This window comes from Pleurodeles waltl, chromosome 1_1, assembly GCF_031143425.1.
Source record: "Pleurodeles waltl isolate 20211129_DDA chromosome 1_1, aPleWal1.hap1.20221129, whole genome shotgun sequence".
In the NCBI taxonomy this organism is placed as follows: Eukaryota; Metazoa; Chordata; class Amphibia; order Caudata; family Salamandridae; genus Pleurodeles; species Pleurodeles waltl.
In genome coordinates, this window is record NC_090436.1 from 666,984,517 (window position 1) to 667,004,864 (window position 20,348).

Genomic DNA, 20,348 nt, shown 5'->3' on the forward strand with positions numbered 1-20,348 from the left:
GTGCATGTGCATGCCTTTCACTCTATAGTGGCCAATCAAAAAGGCACATTTTGTGTCACATATCAATTTCAACAGTTAGTACATCTTATATATTAAGTCACACAGGAATATATGTAGAAAATTATATTAGTGATTTTTCTGCGCTCACACACACACATGGTCAATAAAGAACATGCTTTCTGAGCTTCAATGCTTTCAAGTAAAACATCAGAATGTTTCCAAACATTTAAGGGCCTGTCACTTTAAACACTACTCTGTGTGACAAACAGAGACTGTACCGTAGTTGGACTCTAGCTCCTTATCGAGACTGCTGGTTTAGGGGGTGACAGAACTTTTGTTTGTAGGTGACTGAGTCACTCCTACAACAAGTCGCAACTGTCAGCCCAACCCTCCTGGCTCACAAGCAGTGCCTCACTGAAACTCAGAGAGTAAATGCGATTTCTGGCAGCCTTACGCATGGACTCTAGATTGAGACGTCTAAGGGGAGTGGTGGTGGAATGGAAGTTATCCTTTTCTCTCGTTAGCAATCAGTCTCATACACACACAGGCAATGAAGGAGATGCAGAAAAGCTTTCAATATATTTATTGAAAATACTGCAATCTACAATAAAATGCATGAGCTGCAATGATTAGGATAATGAATAATGATGAAAGCAGAATTATGAAGATGAGAGTTGTGAATAGGAAAACCTCCACCATCTTACAATAAACATAAGATTGCAATTCCTAGCAAAGAAAGCCTAACCTCTACCCTAACGAGAGTTAGGAGTGATAAACCTAATCTGCTAGGACTATGTCAATGAGAAGGGCCCCCCAGCCCTTGTTACCTTGGAATTAGGTCTATAGGTCAGACTCCGTAGGCACACAAAGGCTGAGTTCCACAGCAAGGTGACGTGCAGCATAGACGGCATCTGGGAGGAACCCCTCTAATGACCCTGTCCGTGTGAGGTGTATTTATACAGATCATGTAGGATCCCTGACACATGTATGTACCTAAACAACTGATAATGTGGCAGAATTGTGTCGGCAATTGCATACACAATCATTAACAAGTGCGCATTATGTTCCTGTCACACAGAAGAGAGGAAGGGACATGATGACAATACCTACGCACATCACTGATAATGACGCTGATAATGATGCCTTCTCAGAATGGCACTGATAATGAAAATCAAAACATTGGATATAAAATATAAGCACTGGTTAAAACTAAAAAGAAATAATAAAATATATGAAATAATACAATAAATGAAATAAATCAGAGTATGCTAAGAGGATAAAAGGTTACCAGGTAAAAAGAGCCACAGGCCTGAAAGCCAGAGGCTAAGTTAACTCCTGTCCCCAGTGGGAAACTAAAATGGAGTAACCACAACTGCCACAAGTGCCCTCTACCTCTCTCCACACACACTTCTTCAAAACAAACCCCAGTTCACAAGTGCTAGACTTCAGCTCCTCATCAAACCATACATCTCCTTGCCGAATGAGCGAAACAATCTGCATCACACTGCATTTTAATTAACAAACAATGCACAACCAAGATGTAGGGGTCAAGTAGCCGCAGACACAGAGCAACACTTTGTAGAAAGTAAAGCATGCAGAATAGAGGCTAAAAAGTAAAACATGCAAAGTGCATGAGTATGTCAGGACATCTGCCAACTGAGAGAGGCATGAATGACCGGCTTCAACAACTGTCTACCCACCACTTGTTATGAATGCACTCTAGGCATACTACAACTGTAAGTAGTCTGTTTAGCCTGTGTCAGTTCTCGGGTGTGTAGAATAGTAACACCACATCTGTTTGACAGCACAGCCTTGCAATTTCATAGTGCTGTAGATAACTGAGACTACTGACAATACTTCTTTATTTTTATTTTTTGAAGATCGTTTTTATTGGGTTTTTTAAGTATGAAAAAAGTTACAGCTGACACACAAACATATGAATATGCATGAATGTTCATACATGTTTTGCAGGTGAAGGGCATAATGAAATAACATCAAGTGTGGCAACTAGAAAAGTACCATATAAAAAAGGGTTACAAAGAGTGCATATATTAATGAATCAGGAATTAGGTGATATTGCTGTGAAAAGTAGGGTCCGGTTAAACTAGGGTAAAGGGGGGCGGGAAGTGAGGTAAAGAGGATATAGCAAATGTTGTTGGTTAAGATTTGAGGCAAAAAAGTGGGTCAGAAGTCATATGGTCAAGGATGAGTGGTGGAGAAAAGAACAGGGGCTGCACTGGGAGCAGGCGGATGAGGGGCTATCATGATAATGGAGAGGAGGTGTAGTATGTCCACAAACATGTCAAGGGGGAGATGATCATTCCTAGTGTCTTGTAGGAACTGTGAAAGAAGGGTAGCCCAATGTGAGGAGATGGGGCGCTTGAAGAGGTGTCATACCTCTTCGTACCATAGGGCGTCCTCTTCCGCCATTCCCCATTTGCGGACTGCTCTATTCTAGACAGCCGGGGGGAGCGGTGGTGTCACTGGAAAGCGCTAATGCAGTGTAAGTATGCGTTTTGCAAGAAGCACAGCTAGGGAAGCAAAACAAGTGGATTTTGTGGTGCTTGCGCCGTTTAAAAATACAGAGGGAGCATGCTTCCCAAGTGTCAATATCTGGGAGTTCCATAACCTGTCGCAGAGTGGCGTGCACGTTTTCATAGTAGTGGTGTAGGAGGAGCCACAGCATATGTGTTTGGCCTGCATTCTGGGTATGAAAGCATGGGCAACATGTGCTTGCTTGAGGAAAAAAACAAGTGATTTGGGAAAGGGTGATGTAGGCTCAGTGGAGCACAAATAACTGATGATTTTTAAAGCATGAATTTGTGACACCTGTTGAGGGAACACGAGAGCTATATCCCACTCCTTATGTATAGCATGCCTAAACCCGTCCTCCCACTTGTCTCAGAGCGTATCTAAGGAAAGCACTGCAAGTTCATATATCCAGGTAATGAAGTGGCAGCTGGAGTGTGTAGTCCAGGGTGGGTTGAGTGCTCTAGTCCCGTGAAATTCCAGAGGGCACGATAGATATGTGTAAGCCACCGGTGTAACAGGAATTGTCCCGGAGGAAGATCATAATCTGTCATGAGCTGGTCACATGGGAGGAGGGGACCATTAAGAAAAAGGTCCCCGGTCGTGTGGATGGAGTGTTATGTCCAACTAACTAAATCTCGGTGGGGAAAAAAGGCAGGGAATTTAGGGAGGCCAACTAAGCGGAGAGTAGGAGCATAGGCCGGTGCATCTGGAGCCATACAGTGTATCCATGTCATGCATGTCTGGGCGACAGCCACTTGAAGGGGCGTGGAGAAGAAGGTGGCGTACTGCAGGCAGTGAGAGGAAAGCCTGAGTATCACAGGTCTCTCCCATATGTCTTCCCGCTGTCTAACAGGAGAGCCACTGCAGCTGCTGAGCAAGGTAATATGCTGCAAAGGATGGGGCATAAAGTCCCCCTCGGTCGATGGAAAGTTGCAGTTTTTGAAGTGCGACACAGCGTCATCCGCTCCCCCACATGAGTTACTTAGCGAGGAGTCAAGTTCTTCAAAAAAAGGAGCATGACGGAATTACATAAAGATTGGTAGAATAGTACAGTGGGCAAAGTAGTATGATCATTTTCAACAGCACTATGTTACCAATAGGAGCAAGTGCTAATGATTGCCAAACTGCATTTGTGACTTAATGCCCAGCAAAGCAACCTGAAGGTTCCCTTTGAAAGTGTCTGGGGGTTATGGTAAAGACTGATTCGTAGGCAGTGAGTAGCCGCTCCCTGTTAGCAGATGGGAGTGTCGCCACGGCATATGGAGTGCGCCAGTTTGTCAGGGTGGGGTGAGTGTATGGCCAACTTGTCCCAGTTTAGACGGAATCTAGCTGGGGAGAGGTCTGACATGATGTTCTTTATGTAAATGAGGAAGGCATTGATGTACAAGGATATTGCATGCATCCTATCTGCTAAGAGTATACTCCACTTGCAGCCGTAATTCCGTAGGCGGATAGCTGAGGGTTCCACACCTCTGTCTGGCACCCCTGACGATACTTGTTTTGTTGACTTCACTAGTATGTACCCCAACCAGTGCAGAATGTACTCCAAGATATGCCTTTTCAAGTAAATAACAATATCTGCATTGTGTCATTCTTTCTGATAAGACAAGATGTTTAAAGTCACATGTTAATTCTCCCTGCTTTTAATCTGTATTTGTAACAACCAACTTGAGTCTATTCAAACATCATTTGGATTTTTTCTTTAATTCCTAAACTGTTCATATTTTGCTACGTCTTGAAGATGATAACCAAGGTCCTTTGGCTACAACCAAACCTCACTACGGTTGACTGCACAATACACACTTGACTTATGAAAACCTAGCTTCATGAAAATGGATAGACAGTGTGGGAGGAAAACTGCATTATTAGACAAACAAGGGCTTGCATAATGACCTGGGCCACTGTGCTGCACCTGGATCTATGATGAAGGACTTCCTACTGATCCCTTCTATCAGACGCTAAGGATTCAGGCAGTTGAACTGGCTTCTCCGGTATCAGATTCATGGTGTATTTTCTCATTTCGGGGGGGGAGGGTTCTATAGCCTCTGTGCTTATTCTATGGTGGACAATATTAAAAGTAAGCACCACGCTCACTAAATTTCTTGATCCAAACTTTAGACTTTAAAAAAAAATTACCGCTTGCTTCTTGATTTAACCAAAGTGAGTCTGCAAGACCCCAACTTTAATGGTTTTTCACTGGCTGAGGGTGACCAAGACCAACAGAGTCTTTCTTTAAGAAAAGTATAACTGACTACAACTTTTACATGGCTTACAAGGGAAACAGAGCATGTTCTGTTCAAGGAGCTTTATTAGTGAAATCGGTCTATCATGATCAGAAAAATGGAGGGGTAACACAACCTTCAGCACCCATTTGAAAACGTATCTTCTTCAACAGAAGTTGCCAGAACCCAGGTTGGTGCCCACAATTGAACTGTGCCTCAAGTCTAGCACTATAGCATGCACTGTGCCATGCAAAAAGACCAAAGCTAAATTTGTATAAGCTAATGATAACTCTGATTTTAGTGAGGCTCTGTTTTCGATTCAAGTTAGTCTTTAGGGCTTTTGTGTCAATGTAGCAATGTATCCGAGGCCAAAATTACTTTCCACGCAAATTACCAACCACCCAGAGGAGCGCCTAGACTTAGTCACTTTATGCACCTGAAATGTGTTGGTAGGACTCATGGAGCCTGAGAGTGCAGTGCCTATAGCATTAAAAACTGTTTAAAATAGCATGACGTTCTTCTACTCGAATTCTCTTATTAATATTTTATTATTGATGATGTCTGCTTTTGAAGCAATTGTTCTATTGGGTTTTCCAAGCACTACAATACCATCTTGAACAGTCTCATTTTAATTACCTAGCGTAAGTTACATTCACTCAATACATTTCACTGCATGTTTAATCATCAGTGGGTTTTGCCATAATCTGCAAGTTTAAAAAAACGTGACTATTTTTGTAAAGCCCAGGGATAAAAGAAGCTCCAGCTCCAAAACACAATACACTAGGGTCTCTAATTTTTCCTGCCACTGCAATAAGAAAAAGTCTACACACTGAAGAGTTACTGAAGTGGTACGTCAACCTGCTTAGTAAGCATAGATCAATGTATTCAGCCACATCTCCCACATTCTGGGTAATTTACAGTCGCTCGTCCTTTTGAACTCTAAGTTCGGAAGGTCAAGGTTTAAGCCACTTTCTAATGACCCATGGGAAAGGCAGTTTTTGTAAATGCTCTGCAAGGAAAAGCAGATTTTCTTTTTTCCTTCTTTGTTAGGGAGTAAAACAACATCAACGTCGATGTGTCATCTAGTGTTTCGCTACACTTCCCCAATAAAAAACTATGTCAAAAATGTGCAGGATAGCGCCAATAAGAAACATAATGACACAATTTAAGGCATATGTCGGTTCTAATCTGAAGAGCATGTTGCACGAATATTTTATGGGTTTACGTAGTGCCATTTAGTAATGGATAGTGAATTGTGTGAATAAAGTAGTCAGCATTATTGTGCAATAAAAAGTGAAAGGGAAGAACTGTTCTGCAAACAATTCTTGCATGCCATTGTAAAATTATTCAAGTGGCAGGATTGACTGAGAGTGATATAGCGTAATCCTTTGGAAAAAAACAACTCTTTTGACAGCACTATCTTGCTCATGCTGGATAGTTTAATGTCCCCTGGAGTTTGATATCGTGTAAAGCCGTCAGCCTCCAAGTAGGGTTATGCTACCAAGCATGTAATAGTCTTTATTAAGGGGCTGGATATAGACAGAGCTTTAGAAAACATCACTTGTAGCGTTTATGCAGCTGTCTGCAATCACATACCTTACTGTGTAAATTATACAATTGGAAAGTTCTCGAATCCTACTTAATACCTACTCCATCTATAAAAACTGGCCTTTACGGAAGGTCCTGCCAAAATCACAAGTTTTGGGACTGGTATACTTTATTTTAGGGTCCTTTTAAAGGGATAAAGTAGAAGGAATGCAATTGAGGAGGAGTCACATCATCATGGAAGAGAAAAGACCACTGCATTTTTGAGGAAATCAATGGATAAGATAACAACAATATTGGTGAATTTGGGATATAAGTATGGGGTTTATTCTGGGGTCAATACAATCTGAAGCAAATCCAAAACAAATCCAAAATTCCGAATCACCACCACAACCTCATCTGTGCAGCCAGAAGACCCCCTCAGATGGTTTGCAACATCCATCAGACTTGGGCATTCTAATACACTGAGAGACCAAAACTAATGCCAGGGACATTACAGGCCCCAAACCAAAAAAGGTGATAGCAGGAGTGCTTGCATTCTGTCTAACCACTGGCAATCACTCGTAGTAGCAATTTAACCCATTGTTCTTTTGGCCACCATGCTACCTTAGTTTGGATTCAGCTATATGCACATCAGTCTTGATCATACTCCTATGAGAAAAGTCCAGCCCAAACTGTCAGGTAAGGTCCTACATGAACCAGAACACAAGCAACACAAGACTGCTTTTGTCTTTATTGGGGCGCTTTACTTGGGTGTAGCTTGGTTCCAGTGGTACAGTGAGCACGGGACCCCTGTCCAGGCATGCCTTTGGCCGCTTAGGGCGTGACATCAAACACACAAAGGGTGATAGTCTAAGCACTGGTAACTGCTCGGGTTTGCATTTCGACCCATCGTTCTTTTGCCCAATTGCCACTTCAGTCTGGACTGAGCCATATGCAAATCATTCTTGACCATGCTTTAACTACAGACCAGCAATCTCAAAACAAAAAACAAAAAGTGAGAGATGGATTATTAAAATGGCAAGCTATCTGTTCACCAACACCACCATTACACTGAACAAAGCATTCTTTGAGAGACTTAGGGGGATATTTATACTCCATTTGCGACGAATGTGCTTTTTTTTTTCTCGCAAATTCGGTGCAAAACAAACTCCATATTTATATTTTGACGTTAGACACATGTAATGTCAGAATATTGGAGTTTGCACCATTTGTTTAGATGTGTGAACCTACCTTGCGTCAATGAGATGCATGGTAGGCGTTCTCATCTAAAAAATGGTGCTAATCGCATAGCCCCATATTTAGCCCCCGTGCTAAAATGACGCACAGGTGGGAGGAGGGGCTAAATAATGGTGCAAAGCTTGTTTTGTACCATTATTTAACACCTGGTTGAGACCAGGTGTTAGGGGACCGGTGGACCCATTTCCATGGTTAAACACAATGGAATGGGTCCCCAGGTGCCCTCCTCAAGCCCCAGGAACACCCCAACCCACACCAGAGGGACACTGAAGGATGGGAGACCCCATCCCAGGTAAGTATGGTAAGTATAGGTAAGTATTTTTTCTTTCTTTTTTAAATCTAAGTGCCTGTGGGGCACCAACTTGGGGCTTCCTGCATGGCACAGGGTGCAATGGCCATGCCCAGGGGACACTGGTCCCCTGTGCTGGCCAATGGGGTGGTGGGCATGACTCCTGTCTTTTCTAAGACAGAAGTCATGTGGTATGGATGGTTTTGCATCAGAAAATGATGCTAGGCTGATTAGAGGCATGTTTTTTTACCTCTAATCAACGCCCTTTTACCATACCACTGCCCCCACCTGGCTAACGTCACTTTTTTTACGCTCGCTCACCCTTTGCATCGGCTTGCGCCATTCCATAAATATGGTGCCCAGCTGGCGCTCAGGAATGGAGCAAGCCAGTGCTAAACTTTTTGGTGCAAAACTGCCTTAGTGCAGTTTTGTTTCAAAAAGTATAAATATGCCCCTTAGTACTACACTGTTTGGGCAGATTTCGCCCAGTAGGCAGGGCACAATCAGATGTGATATGTTTACACTTCCGTTTGGGAGAAGTGGTATCATCCTGCCAGATATGGAAAGCTATGACGTCACAGCTCAGTCCACTTTATCTGGTTACTGGTTTTAGTTTGAATGCCATGCTTTGTACTAGCTTGTTGAGAGGGGTTAAGATCGAGAATGGTACATTACTTACACCTCCCTAGACCCACCCTACAGATATGTACGGTCTAGGGAGATACATTATCCTGTAAAAACATGACACAACCGAGGGCCCTCTTTGGCAATCCTTTAGTAATCTCACTCGATTAATTTGACTCTTAATTTCCCTTCCTAACAAACTCACAAAAAAGACTCACACAAGCTGCCAGATCTGCTTTTATGGATTCCCTAACAAACCCCCGAACTTTACCCTATTATTACAAATAAAAGCCTCTACTAACATAAGGGCTGGATGACCATAAGGGCTGGATGTCCATCCTCCTGCGACTTCCGAAAAGCGAACCTGGGCTACAACTTAGATTATAAAACTTGGTCCTTTTGCTGTAAAGAAAACTACACTGATTTCATGAGTTGCAAATACAAACGTATAGACAAAAAATACTTAACATGCCTTTGTTACACAAAACAGATCTTAAAATAAATATGTCATGTCATGAATGCTCAAATCTCATGGTTGATTTAATTCTTCTGGCTTAGGAATATTCTGGTGTTCTAGATTTCTAGAAAACAGTCTTTGTAAACAATAGTCGAAATTACATCTAAGCACACTGAAATGTCTCCTTATAGCCCTCTTTGCATAGTCGCTAAGATTCCTTCAGGGCATGAGAAAACGTATTGCCATGCCACTACTCCTTGCCAAATGTAGAAAAGATATCGCCTGGCTTCGAGGCACCTCCTTACCCACTGTGAGAGCCCAGGTTATATGATGCAACACATTGCAATGTTCTCTCCGACACCTCATCCATACAACTGATGGAAAAACAGAGCATAAGACACATGACCCCCCACCCCTCCGGGAAGGTCTAGCTGAAGGAGATGTGAAGCCCTCCTAAACACAGAGGCCAGTGCTTCTTCTACCTGTTGAAGGATTCTCAACCTTAACCTTCAGAATGAGCCAAATCTTACTGCAGCTTTTGTGTGGATCATTTATTTCCAGGTCTCTCACTCACCACAAATATACTTGACTACAAGCAGATAGTACTAGTATGGTCAAACTCCAACCGTATATGTTGCTTATTACTCGGCATTGTATGATTTTGTTCGTTATCCATATCCACCTTCTTTTAATCGTTATGTGATAGTGTTCTTATTCTTTTGTTCCACTGTTTACCAAAATCATCATAAAAAAAAATATTGAAAAAACAATGCTGTCTAATCAGAGGCAGGTTGAGCTCACAGTACAATTAGCGAGTTAACTCATTTCTTCAAAGTCATGAATTTACTTGCTATGGATCAACCACTAAATTCTCATAAACAGATAAGAAATGTGCAACGAGAAACCTGCTTGTAGACAACCGTGAAAACACCGAGGTTTTCATCAAATCTGACTTAACCGAAAAAGTAGTTTTTATCAGTTATCTGACATGTTCCACGCATGTGATTCTTTTCTGTTAACAGTAAAAATATATCTGCATGATTTGTGAAGGAAATCAAGAGAGTTTGGAAATAATGAACCTCACCTTTGTGGTAATAAGACTGCCGTGGGCAGCATTTTAGAAAAGGGAGACACACGCTCTAGATGCTTTTTCACACAAAGGCCAGGTTCAATGTGCAGCAGAATATTCTGAGCCGTGGAAGCGGGCAACAGGACGGGGAGCATTTGATACGATTTGGTAAGTTGGCGCAAGGTCAAGCAACCAGAATAACAAACTAACAGAAATTCTATTGATATAGGTGTTTGTGTTAAGTGCTGGAAAACCTCAATACATTCTCTTCAGAACGCAATTTGTTTTATTCTTGTGGGTGTATATTTATGGCAAGGCAGTTGTGGGTGGATATACCTCATTAGGATTTAACTGAATTGTATAGACTGGATGGCATGGCTCATGTCTTTTACATTGATGAGGCCAACCAAATCCCTAAGTGGACTGGTGCACACAAGCAGTTTGGATGGCTGAGGTGCTGCTGCGTGAGGCCTCCTGAGGGGGAGTAGGGGGAAGGGGGGGGGAGAAGAGTGGGGCTTTCATTAGACTCTGATTGAGAGCAGCTAGATTAGTGTAATGGGCTTGAGTAGCAATCCAGGGTGATTGACCAGAGTTTAACAGTGAATATTTAATTGAGTAATTTGTAATTATGGGATCTATGCCGCTCAGTCTTGTGTGTGGTGCACAGTGGCGGCCCGTCCTTTAGGGCGGAGGGGCCACGCCCTCCCACCCCATGAAGAGTGTCTGTCAGGCTGAACAAAGGTCAGCCTGACACACTCTCTTCATGCTCAGGTCAGGCAGCCAGGAGCAGACATGCGCGATTTGCGCAGACTCCTGGCTGCCTGAGCTGAACTTTGCTGGGCTGAGGAGATCACAGCTCCTATGGGCGTGACCTCCTCGGCCCAGCAAAGGTGCCTCAAGGCCCTCCCCTGGGTGAAGAGGAAAGCGTCACCAATTGACACTCTCCCTGGGCGCTTCAGTTTAAGCCCTGAAGCGCCCAGGGCGAGTATCAATCAGTGACACTTCGTCACAGAGTGGGGTGGAGTCAGCAGTCTCACAGACCCCATCCCACTCTGTGACGAGCCTGGGACTGCTGCCTTCCCTCATTGGCTGACCTCAGGTCAGCCAATGAGGGAAGGCAGCAGTCCCAACCCTCCTGGGACCTGGAGGCTAAAGGTAAGTGTGTGTGTGTGTGTGTGTATGTGTGTTATGTTTTACATTGAATGTTTGGTGCGCGCGTGCATGTTTGAGTGTTATGAGTGTTGTTAATGGATGTGCGTGCGTGCATGTGTGTGTGAAAGAATGAATGTGTGTGATCTTGTAAAATGAATGTTTGGTGCGTGCATGTTTGAATGGAATGAGTGTTGTTAATGGATGAGCAAGCGTGCGTGTCTGTGTGTGAAAGAATGGGTCTGTGTGTGTGTTTGTGTGTGTGTGTCTGCCCCGCCCGCCCCCCTCCCAAAGCTGCCGGCCGCCACTGGTGGTGCATAGGATTTTTTATGTGTTTCACCAGGAGAGAGAGGACTGCATTCAAGGCCAGTGTTCTTTAGTCAGTTTTTCTTTGACTGCTTGGTTGTGAATCCTTTGAAGGTCCCCCTGGTTCCTTCTGGTGGGACCCCAATTGGAATTGAATGGAAACAGGGTTATATTTTTCGTGGTAGAATTTGTTTTTATGCGCACAGGATTCAGTATTCTGGGAACCACCACCACAGGAGGCCTACTGCTTTCTCTATCATGTGGATGATTTTGTACTCTACACAGGAGGAGGGTGGGAGCGGGGAACTGGCGAGAGAATAACTTGCCAAACATCCTAATGATATAGAAAAGCCAGGCTAGGGGGATCTAATTATGAAGAATTTGTCAGATTATTAAACCTATAGAAGAGATATGAGGTTTGAGAAGTCATTTGAAGACGGGATGGTGACCTACTTTAGGTAAGAATTTGTAGACGGGTAGCTAATCGAAAGAGGCTCTAGAGCCTGTGGATTCTGCTGCGAAGAGATGCCTGGTATACTCCTTTGGATATTGAGATATTTGCATGCTTTATTTTCCAGTTACAATGGTCAGAATGTGTTAATGATGCATAAGGAAAAGGGTGGCCGTTCCTCAATCTGGTCTTAGACATGAATACATTAAATGGTGTGTTTGACTGACACTACTTAATGGGGATGGTACATTTGAGGTTATGATCAGCTGCTGGTTTATAAAGGTGTTGGGGATACCTAATGTATGGACTAGGGACGATAATCTGTCAATTAACATTTTTCAACTTCTTTTGCACTGTTCAGTGCCAATTTCCCATGTCCCGAAGTTTAATAATGCTCCACCTTTTAGTCTGCATAATGACTCACAGCTGTAAAATGTGCTCCTTTAGGTAATTGTTAAGTGCTTATTTTGTTATGTGATTCCCTATTCCTGCGCTATTTGTGTGGTGTGCGAGGTAAAAAGAGTTACCTCGAATTTCCCTACAGCCATTAGCTGTCAAAATACATCCTCTGGCTGTTCTATTATTGCGACATGAGCTAACTCTCCTCAAACGATAACACGTGGTAAGCCTCCACAAACACTGATGAAAAGAAACAAAGGAGAACAGTGCTTGACTGCCTTCATTTTGACCTGTCTTGTAAGCAGTACTCATGTCCTGAAAGTAAGTTTACGCAGTGTGCATGGTAGTACAGAAAATTTAAGAGATTAGGAAATGTTGGACACACTAACAAGTCACCCCTTTTACGTTTACCAGGATATGTAATTTTCAAAAATGTATTGCACAGAGACATTTCCCTGGAGGTAGCGCGTAACACTATAAGAAACAGGAAAGTAACTTCTTTAATCTTGGTTTTGTTAAATATTAGGTTCCCATATGAGTCCCAAGTGATTATACGCATTACACAGATAACTTTCATTATCTAATCACTAGTGTCACCGTGAGTAGTATTACTAGAGTAAAGTTTTTTATGTTTTTATTTTCAAAATATGTATTGTATGTTTTTAGTTGTGAGTGTGTGTGCCATAAAGAAGACACAGATATTACCCGGTGTAAGGGATAGTCATACTCAGTCGTCCAATCATTTTACTGCTTGCCCGTGCACCATTCTTAGGTTTGTTATATTACTTCCCCCCATCTGCTCCCCCCCAGAGTGATTCCACGACAAAATGAACACACTCACGATGATCCCTTTCACTACGCCCACCACGAGGCAACCTAAGTGTATGATACGGAACAAAATATAGGAATAAAGACATCTCATTCTCACTTCTGCATCATAACAATGACGTGACCGATCAAAGACATGCAAGGGCATTAGCCATTACAAAAAATACAGAGGCTTGTAGCTTACCTGGATTCTTTGCAAAGTAACATCTCTTCTCTTCAGGAGACCCACCCTTTTACATAGAACTGTAAATAGAAGTGAGGCTGGGTTAGTAAATTGCTTTCCTCATAGAGCACCAAATAAAGAAATAGCTACCATGAACAGCCATGTACTTCAAAATCATGTTACCGTATATCATCTCAAGAGAAGCAAGTAAAGACAAGAAGATAAGGATTCAATTCGGATTTATTTATTTATTTTTATAGAAATATAGAGCTTAACCAGGAAAAACACAATTATTCAACACTGCACATTCACGTTATGCAGAATTAATGACTGAACAGAATTAATGACTAAAAGAAAAGTAAAAATTATGAAGCTCAACATACAAAAAAATTTAAAATTGTGCTGCCTGAAATGTGGCACTATGAACTTGAACTGTTTCCTGACAATAAAATACAAATCAAATCCAAGGGTCACTTAGCTCTTATTAAATTACAAAAACTCATCAGGTTGGATGCAAGCCAAAGTGCCAAAGGAAGTGTGTTTCACACTGATAGAGTCAACACTGAAATACAACAACAGGGAGAACTTAAATTGCACAACCACTAGTAATTCAGGTAAACTGGAGCAGAGACTATGCAAAGAACTATATGACACTGATTTTATGTCAGGACTGGAGGTGAGGATTGGACTTTACTTTCTCCACTTTATTTCTCCAGCAGCAATCATAAAACAGTATGTAAGAACTGTGTTTTCCCATGAAACATTGGGAAAAAGGAGTCAAACAAATTAATCGATCAACATCCACGAATGCCATTATAAGGTCCTCTGGAGACAGTCCTTCTTCCTCTTTCTTCGCTGCTCCAGCAGCTTGCAAGCTAACATTCTCAGGCTGTTATGCTTGTTTTTTCTGACAATACTTCAAATTATACCTTGCTTTATGCTTATTATTGCCTAACTGTTGTGCATCTTACTGTTGTAACCTTATTATTTCCCTTAGTGCGGCCGCAGGTACGCTTGTTCGCTCCTTTGTTGCCACTATCTTTCTGTCATTAACTTGGCTCGCTGCAAGGAGCGGTCTTCTGGCTACTAGGGTGCACCGTGCTTATTTCTTAGTACACGCTTTACGCGCCCTACCTCCTGCGGCGGCAGACGCATCAGTTTCATCTCCTTATCAGAAGAAACGCGCTCGGCCGCCCCCATTGTTCGGGAGCTGTTTGTTGTCAGCGTGCTGCTCGCACCTTGATCTTGCCTGCCAGCAAATTTACACAAGCACGTGTGCACTTTGATCTTGATTGTTCGGTCTCCTTTTCAGCCTTCGGCCAGCTCACAAGCCCAAACCCAGAGTCTTGACACCCTTCTGGGTTCTGTACTCAGCCTTTACTGACATTTTTCTATTCTTTAGGGCCATGACCCAGGCCGCCTGATTATTCCCCGTTAACAATAAGGGGTGCATCTGTTCCTGAGTGTGAGTCAGTTTAAAAGAGCCTTCAGCTACACCTCTCTAGTACCGTGAAAGGTTCCCCTCCCTATATTGGCTACTGCTCACAACCGTTCCCCCTATATTGCACAATGCAGGACGCTGTATCTGAATATCATGAGGAGGAGATCATCACCTATCTTTCTATCGAGCATTTTTGTGATATCATGAATGCCTCTATACATATGGCAGTCTCGCAAGCAGCAGCACCCTTGGATAGGAATCATATGCACTTGGTGTCTCAGTGCCAACAACCCCTCCGCAGGAGGGAAGAAAACCCCAGACCAGAGGTCCCTCTACTTTCAGGCTTGCCACTTGCAGCCAACGGGAAGTGCAAACGCGGGGGTGACTCTGGGGTAGACCTGGGTGCCTCTGAGTGCCTTAAAAAGGCCTCCTCAGACTCACTGCCCCCCCATCGAATCCTCACCTCTGGGTACCACAGGGGAGCGTTCCAAGCCTTCACCCCAGCCTCCATTCCTCGGCAGGGATGACTCCCCGGGCACCTCAGACGGCGACATGGAGCCAGACAGACTCTGGTGCCCCTCTACCTCCTCTGCCGCTCCACATGGCGAGCAAGCCTCAGGGGATCTCACCCTGGTGAGAATTATGCATGCTTGTTCCTGATGGACTCCTACACCCCCGTCCTGCTGAGTGGACCCCAGCACCTAAAGTCGCCGTCTACATTGCTAATTGCCTACATAAACCCCTGGATAAGGACTTCCGGGGCCAATTGAAGGCAGAGTGCCCTTGCCGTCACTGGAGGGCAAGGTGGCCCTCACACCAGGATTTGATGCCAGTATTGTTACTTTGCCCCCAAGAGGGGGACTGACCCATCCTAGTCCACTTGCCAGGACAAACTTTTAGATGTTGTGGGCCCTCGCTTCAAGATTCTTGCCATGGCTTGGGACGCCAAGGCGTCAGGTGCCCTTATTTTCCCCAGATGCCCTCTCGGGCTGGGTCCAGCAGCCTGTCATCTTTCTCAGAAACGCCAATGGTGCAATTTCCACCAAGAGGTACTGCTCCCTTCTTATCAAGATATGCCCGAAGATTGGGGAACTGTCGGCCTTGGACACAAGTCCGATCGTGCAAGGGGGTTTCTTTGGGGACCCTTTCATCCGTGAGCTTTAGAAGTTTGGGGTCACATTTAATTCATTGGATAAGGCCTAATCCTCTATCAAGAGACTCTTAACACATCAGGTTTTTACCAGGGCTGGCAGTGGGTGCTCGGCTGGCCGCACCTCCTCCTAAAGCCCCTCCCAGAAGCTCGGGAAACCGGCGGGGACAATGGCAAGATCCCTCCAGATTCTGCACCTTCTATTCTACAAGAAGCTACTCATGCCGACAAAGCTCAAGTGGACCCTCCAGGGGAGGCAACTCTTCAACCATTTCCAAAGGTGAGTGTACAACCATCTTCGGGCTCTGACCTAGGGACACATTAGCACAGTTCTTTCATAATTCACAATTAGGAAGCCCTCACATCCGACGCCTAGGTCGTAGAGACAGTCAAGTGCTTCCAGATAGAGTTCTACGGCTCCCCATCCCAATTTCGCAGACCCAGATCTCTATCCCTTTCCCCAGCCCAATCATTTCTGGTAGATAAAGAGGTAGAACAACTTTTGGACAAAGATGCAATTATCCAACCACAAACTCACCCCAAAGGCTTTAGCAGCAATATTTTCTTGGTGGACAAAAGGGACGGCAGGCAACATCCTGTCATCAACCTCAAAGAATTTGCTATTTCATAATGGAAGGCATCCACCTTCTCAGAGATCTATTGCAGAAAAACAACTGGATGGCTCGCCTCGATCTGAAGGACGCCTATCTCACAATTCCCATTCCCCCCCCCCCACACAAATGGTTCCTACAATGCCAATGTTGTTCTCAGACCTTCGAATTCACAACTCTTCCTTATGGTGTGTCTTCCGAACCTTGGTGTTTCATCAAGGTGCTGAAACCTGTGGTGCAGCATCTGCGAGCCAGAGGCATTAGACTTTTTGTCTACCTGGACAACATCCTCCTCATGGCTCAGTGTCCCTAAGGCTGATATCCCATGTTCAGTGTCCTGGAGTCTCTTGGTTTCATCATCAACAAGCAGAAATTGGTCACCTCCCCATCACAATGCCTACAATTTCTAGGGTTTGTGGTGGGTTCATTGCAGGCCACCTTCCATCCTGCAAACTGTACAAGACAAACTCAGAAGGACCGTGTCCTAACCCATCACATCTCTCAGACAGAAAGCTCGAGTGGTGGGTCTCCTATCGTCCTCCATCCAGGCAAACCTTCTGGGACCTCTGCATTACCGGGGCCTTCGGCGTCTCAGAATATCCCATCTCTGCCGAGGCCTGACCTATTCCCAATCAGTTGCCTACTCAAAGGAAGCCCTAGAGGAGCTCAGATGATGGACAGCCCCCGTGGAGGCCTGGAATGGTCAAGCCCTCTTCAGTTCACAACCAGATCTGGTGAAAGAGTAGGACGCCAGTGGAGCAGGTTGGTGGTGCCTTGCAGAGATTTGTCCAAAGGCAGAAAGTGGTCCTCAGAGGAGCACTCTCTTCATATCAATTGCTTGGAATTATTGGTGGGGTCCTTTGCAATCCGTTGCTGGATCAAGAACAAAGCCCAGTGCTATGTCCTCCTCAAAATGGACAATGTGGCAGTGGTGAGCTACATCAAACACCTGGGGGAAACCCACTCAAACACACTGTCAGATCTGGCCAAGAGCTTCTGGATGTATTGTCTACAACACCAGATATCGGTGACGGTGGAGCATGTGCTGGGAGCTTTCAATCAGGTGGCCGATTGGCAGTCACAGCACCTGCATGACATGAGCCTCTGGAAGCTAGATCCTTCCATGTTCCAGAGTCTGCAGGCCAGGTGGGGCCCATTCTCAATCAACCTTTTTGTGTCCCGTCTGGACCACCAACTGAACAGGTACTAGAGTTAGAAGCCGGATCCCAATGCAGTAGTGACACATGCCTTCCTGCAAGACTGGAAGGAGGAGAGACTGTATGCCTTTCCCCCCTTTGCCATGACCATGAGAGTTTCCACACTTGTAAGGAGACAGCAGGTGGACGTAGTGATCATCACCACGATTTGAGATCTCAAGCTTTGTTTCCAGTTCTGATGGAACATTTCTGGGATTCTCCAATCAGTCTACCCCTACTTCAGGATTTCCCCAAGGATCCCGTGGTGGAACCCTCATCATCTGCTCCTGGAAGGTTCTCTACAGCTCATGCCCTGGAGGATTACCAGGAATGCTGTAAAGTCCCAGGCCTTTCGCAAGACACGCTATGTTACTCTCCAAAGTTTGGAGGGATACCACAACCAAAATTTATTGGTTGGCATAGTCTCGACGGTTGTGTTGGTGTGGTCAACGACAGTTGGATCCCGTGGGGACCAATGTTGTGAATATTCTGAAATTTTCTTGCTTCTTTGGCCTCGGAGTGTCGGGCTTATAGATCTAGCAACAACTTCAGCTCGGCTATTGGAGCTGGTCACTCACTGGTGGATGGTCATCCAGTGGGAGAGCATTCCCTGGTGTGTAAACTGCTCCAGGGTATTCGCCTTCCACTTCCTCCAGAACCGAGGTATTCTACCTTGTGGGATGTGACTAAAGTCCTCTCCCTAGTCAAATCCTGGCCCTCTAACAAAAACCTGTCTTGGAAACAGCTATCGACGAAGTTGGCAACTCTACTCTGCTTAGTCTCCTTTGTAGAGTTTCGGATGTCAGGGTCCTGGATATTACCTGTAGAGTATTTAGCCCGGGTTACTTTCCATATCTTGAGGAGAACAAAATATAATTCTTGTATGGTCTCATAACCCATGTTCCCACAGCCCCCTATGAAGCTATGACAGAAGATCTTTGCCCCCCCGGGTAGTGTCAACTTCACATTGCACTTTCAAAACCCCATTGGGCACACACTGAAGAGATTTTACTTTAAACCAGTCCACGATATTGCCTCTGTGGTAGTGGACAAGCTTTATATCAGCCTAATCCTTGTCTACAGTCCTGACATAGATTGAAAAATGTCCTAGCTATCATAACGGAAAGTTTCCATTCTATTAAGGGCATGGGGTGAGGGTTTGCCCTCCCTAAACAATGATTTTACTGTTACCGCCATATATGGTGGATTGTCTTTACCTGTTCCTGCACTATCTGTGTTGCTGCGTAGTGGTATGTAATTTTTTTTTTTTTTACTTTCCTGTTATTTGATGACAATGACTGGTTACATCTCTGATAATGTTGTCTTCTTGTATCACGATTATATATGACTGTTGTTTCTGTCTATTGTACTAGAGTGTGGAATCTCACGTGGTTCTTCTTCTCTCCTAGGAATGGATTCGGGTAAACAAGACTGATCTGGAAAATCGGCAGCGGTGTTTGCAGGAAGTAAGAGGAATAAGGACTGTCGCAAGAGGACCTTATACTGGCATTCGTGTATTTTTTTTATTTTCTTCCCCCCAATGTTTCATGGAAAATGACGTTCTTACATAAGGTTTAATGATGGCTGCTGAAGAAATAAAGTGAAGGAAGTAAAACAAATGTAAACTTTCTGTTATGATAGCCAAGAGATTTTTCCATTTTGCTTCAAGTAAAGAGGGATAACTGTCCTAGCAAAACACATTGGACAATACACAACACCTTAAACTAAAACTATTTCTCCTAGTTTACCAAAGTAGCTGTGCCAAGAAAGGAGAAACATTTGCGAAATCTCTCGCCCCACAAAGTAGATGGGTGGTCACGCTCTGGACTAGATACCAAGAAAGGCAATTTCCATATTCCTGCCAGAATTTAATTATGTTGGTTATAGCAGAGACCTACCAATCCTTAGAAAGGAAAGCAAGAATTTCACACAACTCTCAAAAGCTAAAAATAGCCAAAAGATAATGCCTTAATCCTGGGTTCTCAATGAAAGGTGTTTGTCAAAGTTTAAAAACAGGTTGAAAACTAAGCCAACTGGTGATAGCAGTGTCTCCTCTCCTTCTGGAAAAAGACAATGCCACCATATGTCTCAACTGCTGCAAAACAATAATACATCTGTTTTTGACCAAATTAAGCTTTAGATAATGGCATATGAACAAGTCCCTCACCTGATGAATGCAGCATGGGAAATTCTGTGTCATGGTCCAAAGTTTCACTGAACATCAGGAGGACATACGTGTAATCGGCATACATATTAAATACAAGACTATGATATTGAATGAAGCACGTCAAAGTTCAATAAACAGAAAAGATTACAACAAACCCTGAGGAACAATGCAAGAGATGCACATTAAGGAGCAACAAATAGTGATTTGATATAAGCAACCAGTCAGTGAGAAAGACAAACCTTTTTATAAGATGTTTCCAAGATTCATATTTCCAATCCAGCAGGACGGCATGACCCAGTGCACCCGGAAGGACTTAAGGACCAGCACCTCGTAACCATCTGAGATTATCATAAAGGGATATGTGGTTCTCCATACCCAGCGAGGGGAGACAAAAACCAACAGACAAGTTGTCTTCCTGCAGCGTGTGGCTCAGGACTACTAACAAGCTGCCACTTTTTCAACAATGTTAGCAGGAGGAGGCAGGAAAGAGAAAAGTTAGAAGAGGCATCT

At 44.0% G+C, this 20,348-nt stretch overlaps 1 protein-coding gene across 3 annotated transcripts in view; it reads right to left on the minus strand.

Moving 5' to 3' along the window:
- The window catches only part of SNCAIP (synuclein alpha interacting protein), a 372,935-nt gene that overhangs the window by 294,784 nt on the left and 57,803 nt on the right, over positions 1-20,348 (minus strand). For 2 of the 3 annotated variants that reach the window (XM_069226977.1, XM_069226964.1), the window contains exon 2: positions 13,295-13,353. The gene's annotated coding sequence lies outside the window, so the exon portion shown is untranslated. Of the gene's footprint in view, positions 1-13,294; positions 13,354-20,077; positions 20,211-20,348 lie in introns of those variants that run through there. The other variant, XM_069226971.1, reaches the window with a different exon arrangement.